This window comes from Rhinatrema bivittatum, chromosome 3 (genome assembly GCF_901001135.1).
Source record: "Rhinatrema bivittatum chromosome 3, aRhiBiv1.1, whole genome shotgun sequence".
In the NCBI taxonomy this organism is placed as follows: domain Eukaryota; kingdom Metazoa; phylum Chordata; class Amphibia; order Gymnophiona; family Rhinatrematidae; genus Rhinatrema; species Rhinatrema bivittatum.
This window is the reverse complement of record NC_042617.1, coordinates 181284179-181292742: the sequence shown is the minus strand read 5'-3', so window position 1 is coordinate 181292742 and position 8564 is coordinate 181284179.

The following is an 8564-nucleotide window of genomic DNA, read 5'->3' as shown; positions in this document are numbered from 1 at the left end:
GCGCCGCCCCCGACACGCCCCCCTAGCAAAGCCCCGGGACTTACGCGCGTCCCGGGGCTTGCGCGTGCCACCGAGCCTATTCAACATAGGCCCGGCGCGGGCAGGGGAAGCTTGGGGCAGGTTTTCGGGGGTACGCACATATGTTACACTCGTACCCCTTTGAAAATCTGTCCCTGAGGTTAGATACATATCAAAAAGCTGCCAGGGACAGATTATCACAACAGAAAAGAAAAAAAATACAATAAAATGTAGAAAAGTCAGAAAAGAGTGGATTTGACACCATTTAAAATTCTCTTATTGAAGCATTGTACATACAAATTAAAATCACAGGATATTTTATTTGTATAGATTGCTATACAGGAAATATCATATTTTTATTAGCCATAGTCTTTTCAAGAGCTACATCAGAACTCATAGGAATTTGCAATGGGGAGAATAATTTTCAGTAGTTCACACAGGGCTAAGGTTTCTGTGTTCAGAACACATGCACAACGTAGCCAACATTTTCAAAGAGGCTTGCGCACAAGACCACTTTCAAAGTTGGTGCTACACACAGCACCCAGCATGACTTACACGCAAACATTTCCGCCCACTCCTTAGCAGATTGTTAATGTGTGTGAGTAGCTTTACACGCATGCTTTCAGAAATCTAATGTATTCACGTGTATGCTATTCCTGCCCTCAACTATGCCCCCCGGGAATGCCTCTTTGCTGTGTGAATAGCTTCTATGTGCACTTTTATGCCCAGCAATTTTCAAAAACTCAGTTACATGTATAGAAATGTGTTTTATTCATGTAAATGCATGGCTTTTGCCATTCTTATATCTTGCTGTTAATTTATTGATAAGCACATAGTTTGGTCTGTTTTGGGGTTTTTTTGTTTTTTTTTTTTGAATTTGTATTTATTCATTTTTTCAACCAAAAAACAGTACAAACTGCAAATAACATTCCCAGTTTTAAACTCCCTCCCCGACCCCCCCCCCCAATCCCACTCCGCTCATGCAATCCGTAAAGGGGGGTGTCCAGGTATGTAGAGGGGAAAACGACACGCTCCCCTCCAATATAGTCAACTATGAATCCAGAAGAGCATTCTCAGTGTCCGTAAATGAGGCAGTATCCCGGTCTGGGGTCTGGTCCAGACTCCAGGGATCATGATAAGGTCCAGGGTGTGGAGCGAGGGATGACGTGAACCCCGCCCACACATGGGATGTGGTTATAGATTTCCGTATAATAGTGTCCTTGGCAATAGCATATTCCATAGAGCAGAGCCACATCATTTTATGAAACCAGTGATCATGACTAGGGGGTTGAGGATCAAGCCAGTGAGCCAAGATCACTTGTTTCCCCACAAGCCCCGCTTTCTTAAGAAAAAGTTCACTTGCCGGAGGGAGGGATAAGTAAGGAGGTGTGTCTCGACCAAAAAGCCAGAGATTAGGGGTAAGCGGCAACTTGATATGAAGAAAGGTCGTACATGCCCTACACACCTGTCTCCAAAAATGTGTAATGTGCCGGCAATCCCAAAAACAGTGAAAATAACCACTATCCTCCTCTCCACATTTAGGGCAACACGAGGACTGTGTGATATGCATGCGCTTGGCTCGAAGTGGTGTGATGTGGCTCTGCCAAAGAAATTTATAATAAGTCTCGCGGAGTAATACATTTTCAGAAACAAAGGGTATGTCATCAAAACATTTTTGAAATTCTGCCTGGGTTAAGGAAAATAACGGCCATGCCACCCATCTGGTATATAAAGGTTCCAAACTCTGTAGGGGCGCTAAGCACACCATCTCTTTGTAATAATAAGAGATAGAAGCTTTTGTATTTTTCCTCCCGTAGACCAGATCGCTGAGACTGTGAACTGCAGGGGAGTGGGCTATGCGAGACCGCATAGTCCGTAAAAAGTGTGCAATCTGTATGTAAGCATACTGATCCGAATCCTGAAGGGCAAATTTCAGTTTAAGGGCCGTAAAGGTAAGCAGAGTCCCAGTCCCCGGATCATACAAATCAGAGAGAAAACGAAGCCCCTTTTGATTCCAGCGAAAGAAGGTCCCTTTATCCTGCCCAGGAGGGAATAGATCATGACCTGTGAGTGTGAGAAGGGAAGTTAATCGACTCGGTATTTGGCATAGTTTACATAATAGGAGCCAAGCTTTCCGGCAGACGTACAAGAGGGGTTGTTGCGTAAGAGAGTGAGGCAGCATCCGGCTGTCTAACTGCAATAAAGGGTTAAGGGTGCGCACTCCATACCACTCCAAAAGACATGGGCTAGGGACCAATGTGGAGGTAGCAAAGAGCCAATCTTTAACATAGCGTAGAGAACACGCTAAGTTGTACATAAGGAGGTTTGGACATCCCAGGCCTCCCCCTTTTTGTCGGTTCATAAGTGTCTCCAGAGGGATACGGGCCTTCCTACCACGCCAGAGAAAAAGCCGCAAAGCCCTCTGTAACCGATGATGGTCCCGTTTGGTAATCCAAATGGGAACCAATTGTAGCATATATATCCACTTTGGGACGAGGACCATCCTATAAAGGTGAATGCGGCCCATCAAAGACAATGGGAGGGAGGACCAGTGGCGTAACGTTGATTCTGTGTGGAGCAGAAGAGGTTGGACATTTACTCTGTAAAGATCACCCATCCGCATTGGAACCCTCATACCCAAATATGTTAGTGTGTCCGTCACCCATCGGAACGGAAACGCTCCCGGCCAGGCAGTACGAAGTGCTCCCGTGACATCTATGGCCTCGGATTTCTCATGATTTATCTTAAGACCAGCGAAGGCGCCAAATTGGGTCAAAATATTCAATACGTGTGGAAGCGAGTGAGGTGGGCTCGTGAGAAAGACTAGCAAGTCATCTGCAAAAGCAGCAATTTTAAAAACGTGGTTTGGGCCTCCAAAGCCCTTCACCTCCCCGCAGGCCTCTAGGGTCCGCAGAAGGGGATCTAAAGAGAGAATATACAATAGAGGGGAGAGGGGACACCCCTGTCGGACTCCTCTCTGAATCGGGATGGCTCCAGATAAGCAGCCATTGGCCAAGACACGCGAGGTGGGATTATCATATAACAAAAGGAGATAATGTAGAAAATCGCCCCGTAGGCCGAATCTCTGTAGGACATTAAATAGGTATGGCCATGCGACCCTGTCGAAGGCTTTTTCCGCATCTAGTCCTGCCACTAAAGCTGGTATATCTTGTTGTTGACAAAATTTCATGGCAGTGAGCAGTTTAATAATATTTGCGTTAGGCTTCCGCCCCTGACAAAACCTGCCTGGTAGGGAGAAACCAAATGCGGCAAAAGACATTCAGTCGGGTAGCTAGTACCTTCGCCAGAAGTTTTAAATCACAATTCAATAGAGTAATGGGTCGATAAGACGAGGGGAAGTAGTGGGTCTTTACCCGGTTTAGGGAGAACCGTAATAAAGGCTTCAGTGAAGGCAGTTGGAAAGCGCATCTGTTCGAGCCCAGTTTTGTAATATTCCAGCAGGGGTGTACTAATGGGAGAAAGTAATATTTTGTAAAAATCATAAGGGAGGCCATCCGGACCAGGAGATTTCCCAGGATGAGCTGCGGTAATCGCCTGTGTTAATTCGTAAGGTTGGATAGGTTGATTCAGGAATGTAATCTGAGAAGACGTGAGTGTAGGAAGGATTAAATTTTGAAAAAAGACGTCCTCTGCCCCAACATGCTCTGGCTGTTCAGCCGTATAGAGTGTAGTGAAAAATTGACGAAAAATGTCGTTAATGTCTCTCGCCTTAGTCACTATCGCCCCTGTGGAGGTTTTCAAACTATGGATATGGGTTTTCAATCTACGAGCTTTTGTCAAGTTAGCGAGTAAGCGGCTGGGTTTATTCCCAAACCGAAAGAAGTTTTGTTGTCCCTTTGCAAGTAAGTTGGGCTCTAGTACCAAGAAGGGTATTCAGACGTCCCAGGATACCATAATATTCTTTCCTGCTTTGTTCTGAGTTCCGTTGATCATAATGTCCTTCGCCTGTTTAAGCAAGCCCTCTAGATGGAGGATCCCTTTTGTCAGCTGTTTATTACGGAAGTGGGTATATGCGATGATTTCCCCTCGTATTACGGCTTTCCCCGCCTCCCAAAAAAGGTGTGGGGTGTTCATATGCTGTTTGTTATTAGCAGCATAAGATGCCCATTTCTCTCTTAAAAAAGATTGAAAGTGAGTGTCATCTTTAAGGTACCCGGGGAAGCGCCATAGCTTATCTTTATAGGCTGAGGTATGAGAATGGAAGAGTATAGAAATGGGAGCATGGTCAGATATAGCCTGGGGCTCAATATCCGCCGAAGCGATTTCAAAGAAATGGTCATGAGATAATAATATATAATCGATACGGGACAGTGTCCCGTGGGAGCGTGATATGTGGGTGTAGTCTTTTTCGGTTGGATGGAGTGCGCTGCCAAACATCAAGGAGTCCCCAGTTGAAGACACAAGAACTCGATCCCTTTTTTCTGTTGCCTCTTAGTGGGGGTCTGAGGAGGTTGTTTATCCACCAGGGTATCATGTACACAATTGAAATCTCCCACCAAATAAAGGGTTCCCTGGGCATGGACATGGAGCAGGGTACTAAGCTGCACAAAGAACTCATGGCTGTATTCGTTTGGGGCATAAGTATTACAAATGGTAATAGGATGCTGGTTCCACACACCAATAAGAATAATATAGCGTCCCCCTGGGTCAGGTATGGTTTTCGTGACCTGGAGGTTAGCATTTTTATGAATCAGGATTGCTACTCCTGCTTTTCGCTGAACCGCCGCAGCGTGCACACAAGAACCCACCCATTCCCGGCGTAACTTAAGGTTTTCCGGATCTGTAAGGTGTGTCTCCTGAATGCACGCCACGTCAGCCCGCAAATGCTTAAGGTGCGATAATACTTTCTTCCGCTTTACTGGTGACCCCAGACCATTGACATTCCAGGATATAAGTTTAGCCATAGCCCATTAATAGTAGAAGATCATAAACACAGTTATAGAATCGTCTATAGATAGAGGCAGGGCCCCCAGCTAGCCCTCCCCCCTCTGTCTCTCCGGACACAAACTGCATAGAGTACCAAAAGTCAACAATTTCACACACACACCCTATCACATACAAACATTGCATGAGCTGAAGTTGAAAAAACAATATGAAAGATTCTTGCTCCCTACCCACCGCATGATCCCCAGTTCTTCGCGATGCCTCCCTCCCCCCCACCCTCCACCCCCCCTTCCCTGTAACCCGTCCCCCAACTTCCTCCAACCTCCCCTGCATTGTCTGTAAAGAAAAACTCCTCTCGGGAGTTATGGAGGCACGTGTCCTGTGCTCGAGCACCATGCCCGACAGATACATAAAGTACGCTCACAAATGTAAATACCATCGATGGTAGATGTGCGTGGTCGGGCTGGGTCCGGGTAAATAGACATCCCATTGTAGGGTAGGGATACAGACTCCATGAGTATATAAAAAAAAAATCATAATATAAGCCCAGTAGCGCCGCACCATGGTGTCTTATCCGCTGTCGAAAAGAGCCGGATCCCTATTACCACATATAGAACATCAAGTGGGTAGGAGGTTAGGCCCTTGTAAAGCCAGAATCGCTGGATAATAACCAACACAAACAGTAACGCAGTCAGGCTCCCTTTAAAGCTTTAGAGCTGATGTCCCCTTCTTAGTCCGGTATGGCCACCAGATATGCTTGAGCCGCTTCCGGGGTTGTAAATGTATGTTGGGTCTCTTTGTGCCAGACCTTCAATGTGGCCGGGTATAGTAAGGAGAATTTGATTTGTTTGTTGTAGTATTGCGTGCAGATTGGCGAAAATCTGCGCCGTTGTTCCGAAACCCTCACGGAGTAGTCTTGGAAAATCCTGATTTTCTGATTATTATAGGTAAGATCAGGGTGGCTCCGATATGCCCGCCAAATATCACTTTTCTGGGCATAATTTAGCAGTTTTTGCGATAACCAGCCGTGGCCGAGTATCCGAGGTTCGTTTTGGCCCCCAGGCGGTGTGCGCGTTCTACAATAAGTTTCCCTTGTAGAGTCGGGAGGGCTAATGCTTCAGGCAGCCATTGTTTCAAGCAGGCCCGCAAGATCTTTATCGTCGATTGATTCAGGGAACCCCAAGAATCTCAGATTTTGAGCGCCGTGCCCGGTTTTCGATATCATCAAGTTTCTCCGTCAGGTCAGCTATGAGTTTTCCTTTGCTTCTCCACAGTCTGTAGCGAGGCTGTAACATCATCTTCCAAAGAGCTGATCCGACTTTCTGCTCTGATCGAGACGCGGGGGTAATTTCTCCGATTGCGGCACTTACTTCAGTAAGTTGAGCATGAATGCCTGCTAATTTATCATCGAGTGCTGTACGGATCACCCCCTCGATTGCTGCAAGGGTGAGCCCTGTATCTTGCTGATCTCCGCTAGTTTTCGCTGCCGGCCGCCATTTTAGCATCTGTCCCGCGGGTCTTTGTCTTTATCTTTTTTACTGCTCCTCGCAGCCATCGCGGGTGAGGAACGCTGCATATATTTAACAATGGACATAAGCGGCGTTCTACCGTTGCTGTGGGCGCCGAGTGGGAAGCGTAAAACCGGATAAGATGGGGTAGATGGGCAGCGGGTTGCACGGAGCCGTGGAAGTCGCGTCTTCCCCGGCTCACCACATCACGTGACTCCGCGCATAAGTATTTATGTGCACAAGTGAGCGCCAGGTTCCGCTGTCATGTAACTTTACTACTGCAATGGATGGTGTGTAAGCAATAAAAAATTCTCACTAGTTAGCAGGGTGTTAAGGTTGGTGCTAACAGGGTAAAATGGAGGCTATTTAAATAGGGGGTTAGGAAGTCCTATCCCTTACCTGGGCAAACAGGGAATGAACTGGAAAAACTGGTAATTGCTTTGGCGGGTGTGTCTACTAAAATCCCCCCACTTATGAGGTACAGATGAATTTGCATGCACATGCGTGCATCCATATAAGATTATGTGCATAGTACACAAGTATAGCCATTTCATGCCATATGTGCGTATAAGAACATAAGAATATAAGATATGCCATACTGGGTCAGACCAAGGATCCATCAAGCCCAGTATCCTGTTTTCAACAGTGGCCAATCCAAGTCATAAGTATCTGTCAAGTACTCAAACATTAAATAAATCACAAGCTACTATTGCTTATTAATTACCATAATAGCATTTTATGGATTTTTCCACTAGGAACTTATCCAAACCTTTTTTAAAACAGTTACACTAACTGCTGTAACCACTTAATCTAGCAAATGACCAGAGCTTATGAGCTGAGTTAAAAAAAAATCTTCGATTGTTTTAAATGAGCTACTTGCTAACTTCATGGAGTGCCCCCTGGTCCTTCTATTATCTGAGAGAGTAAATAACCTATTTACATTAACTTGTTCAAGTCCTTTTATGATTTTGGAGACTTCTATCATATACACCCCAGTCTCTCTTCTCCAAACCGAACAGCCCTACCTTCTTTAGACTTTCCACATAGGGCAGCCGTTCCATGCCCCTTACCATTTTGGTCGCCCTTCTCTGCACTTTCTGCAGTGCAGCTATATCCTGTTTGAGATTCGGTGACCAGAATTTCCACAGTATTCAAGATGCAGTCTCACCATGGAGTGATACAGAGGTATTATGACATCCATCCTTTTATTTGCCATTCCCTTCTTTCTAATTCCTAACATTGTTTGGTTTTTTTGATTGCCACAGCACACTGAGCTGACAATTTTAATGTATTATCTACTTTGACGCCTAGATCTCTTTCCTGGGTGGTAACTCCTAAGATAGAACATAACAGTGTGTAACTACAGCAAGGGTTACTTTTTTCCTATATGCATCACTTTGCACTTGTCCACATTAAATTTCATCTGCAATTTGGATGCCCAATCTTCCAATTGTCTTGCCATGCTCATAGAAATTTTGGAAAACCCAGCAAAGGTAGATTAATTTTCAAAAGATCAAATTTCCATCAAGTCTGGCACCAGACTTGAATGATGAGGTCTCATGATATCCCCTGCTATTGAGAAGACACAATTACTAGACATGCTGGTTAGTAGGCAGAAAAGATAATATGCTGAGCCACCTTGTCCAGGTCTGGTCATACTATGGAATTGTGTGCCCAATATACCAGTGGATTTCTTTCCACTGGCATATTGGGCACACAATTTGATGGGCTCTGTTAGATAATGTGTAATAGAAACTTATGCTGGAGTTTCTTTTGCTGGGTGTGGGCAAGGGTCTGTCTTGCCAACTGCTTTAGCTATGGCCAGTGTCAGGAGAGATGGTTCTGTGGGGGGCAATATGTGTTTTGTGTATTGAGGTGGAGGAGGAAGTAGTAGCTGACAGAGTGCTGCTCATGCTCATGTGTTCTCTGGGGTGGCCACTCTTTCCTTTACTCCATCCCCACTGTACCTCTACCTCTGGCTCTCCTATTCATGAACCCTAGCTAACATGTATGTGAGATGCTGTGACTGGAGGGTGACATAAGAACATAAGAAATTGCCATGCTGGTCAGACCAAGGATCCATCAAGCCCAGCATCCTGTTTCCAACAGAGGCCAAACCAGGCCACAAGAACC